Source organism: Eschrichtius robustus, chromosome X (assembly GCF_028021215.1).
Source record: "Eschrichtius robustus isolate mEscRob2 chromosome X, mEscRob2.pri, whole genome shotgun sequence".
In the NCBI taxonomy this organism is placed as follows: Eukaryota; Metazoa; Chordata; class Mammalia; order Artiodactyla; family Eschrichtiidae; genus Eschrichtius; species Eschrichtius robustus.
In genome coordinates, this window is record NC_090845.1 from 18,196,963 (window position 1) to 18,199,546 (window position 2,584).

A 2,584-nucleotide genomic window follows, 5' to 3' on the forward strand; every position below is an offset into this window, starting at 1 on the left:
TAAGTATCATGTTTTAAAAGAACTTTTAGTTTATTTGTAAGTGACATCATTTGAGACAATTGCTATTCTTAAGGAAATTTGTGGGTGTATGGTCCCAGTGTTTTGGGGGGAGCATTATTGACATGTAGTAGGAGGAGGTCAGAATTGATAGACAGTGTGTGGGACAAACCTAACCCACGAAAAATTATCTTACTTCTGCATTACTTTCAATGTCCCACTGGACATTCATCATGGCAATAACCTGTTGATAATTATTAAATGTAGAGCATAATTCCATTTTTTAATTTAAAAAATATTTTGCACAGTTTTAATAATCACTGAATTTTCCAGGAATGTAAATGTTAACTATCATATACATTGAGGAAAGAGTGAATTTAAAAAAAAATTCTATTAGAAACTGTTTACCAATCTGGAAAATCATGCCATCAATGGCAATGCCACTCATATTTGAGTGGCCAACACAACACACCTAAATCAGTCTGCATTATGAACCAGTCCCCACTATGGAGATTCCACTAATATACACGAATATAACTATATAGCCTTTATTTCAAAATGTCCAAAATTTTTAAAGTTTCAACAATATTCAATTGCATATTGTCCTATTTCTTTTTTTTTTAATTGAAAATGACCTGAAAAAAAAAAAAAAAAAAAGAAAATGACCTGGTTTGGGCTTTTGGATATTATTATTATTGCTGTTGTTGTTATTACTATCAATGTTATCTTTTAGACCAGCTTCAGGTTCACAGTAAAATTGAGCAGGAAATGCAGATATTTCTCATATACTTCCTCCCCTGCACAGCCTCCCCCACTATCAACACCCCACATTAGAGTGTGGTATATTTGTTATAATCAGTGAACCTACACTGACACATCATTATCACCCTATATCCTTAGTTTATTTTTATTTTTTTATTTTTTATTTTTGGCCGTGCCCCGTGGCACAGAACTTCCCTGACCAGGGATCGAACCTGCGCCCCCTGCAGTGGAAGCGTGAAGTCTTAACCACTGGACCACCAGGGAAGTCCCTAAATCTTTAGTTTATATTAGGATTCATGGTGATGTACATTGTTCTGTGGGTTTTGACAAATGTATAAGGACATGTATCTACCATTACAGTATTGTACAGAATAGTTTTACTGCCCTAAATATCCTTCTTTCCACCTATTCATCCCTCCCTCCCCCTAACCTCTGGCAATCACTCATCTTTTTACCGTCTCCATGGTTTTCCCTTTTCCAGAATGTCACATAGTTGGAATTAGAATGCTAAAACATATTGAATGCAGCCTTTTCAGATAGGCTCCTTTCACTTAGTAATACGCATTTAAAATTTCTTATTTCTTTTAAATCCAAATTCATTTATTATAAGTAGAAGTAAACATCTGACTCTTTGTAGTGTGATTGTGCTGAAACATTTAGTTGAAATATATTTTATATTATAAATTACTTTCCTCTTATTTCTCCTTTAGATCACAGGATATTATGTAGATTTTAAAAACTTACTGTGAAGTTGGATTATATTACCCTTGAATTTCATCTCAGTAGAGCACAGAGGATGATATAAAATATTTCTCCTTTTTTTTTTTTTTGACACATTGCCTTATATTATTCAAATAGCAGTCTGCTCACACATGGTCCAAGAATACCCAAATAATAAAGCAAAGATTGGTCTTCAAACACCATAGCCAATGATGCCACGCTTGCCTATGATCTCGCCAACATAAAACCACATCCACACCTCAGTGGCCACCAAACCATTCAGTAGAGCTTCCTTAACTGTGAGCTGTTTGAAGCTACCAGTTTGAGCACTATTGATAATTTTTTTCAAGCTCTGAATAGCTGTAGGGATCGCAGCAGAGGTTGGAGGAACCAGCTTAACCTTGGTGTAGTGCCAAAATGTGGCCAATCGAGGCTTCGAGTAAGTCACAGCAGCGTTGAACAGCGCTGGGGCCTTCTCTGCGAGGTTATGGACAAACTGGGCCATGGTTCTAGGACGGAAAGCCTGTCACCCTGACTGGCCAGCAGAATCTCCTTCTTTTCTTAATTTTTTCATTTTATTTAAAAATTTTCCAGCTTTATTGAGATATGATTGACAAATAAAAATTATATATGTTTAGGTTGTACAACATGATTTTCTTTAAGGCATACAATGTGATGTGAACCTAAAAAAGTTGAACTCATAGAACCAGATTAGAATGGTGATTGACAGAGGCTGGGGTGGAAGAAATGAGGAGATGTTGGTCAAAGGATAAAAACTTTCAGTTATAAGATGAATAAATTCTGTGGCTGTGATGTACAGCATGGTGATTATGGTTAATAATACTGTATTGTATAGTTGAAATTTGCAAAGAGAATGGATCATAAGTGTTCTCACTACACACACACCCAAAAATGGTAACTATGTGAGGTAATGGATGTGTTAATTAACTTGATTGTGATAATCATCCACAATGTATACATATATAAAATCATCACATTACAAAATATTTCTTTAAAAATGGAGTGAGCATTCTTCAAAATATTTAAAAATGAATTACTGTATGATCCAGCAATTCCACATCTGGGTATGTACCCAGAAGAATTG

At 35.0% G+C, this 2,584-nt stretch overlaps 1 pseudogene; it reads right to left on the bottom strand.

Moving 5' to 3' along the window:
* Positions 1 to 1,672: 1,672 nt before the first annotated feature.
* On the bottom strand, positions 1,673 to 1,984 carry LOC137757172 (ATP synthase subunit g, mitochondrial pseudogene; annotated as a pseudogene).
* Positions 1,985 to 2,584: the final 600 nt, after the last annotated feature.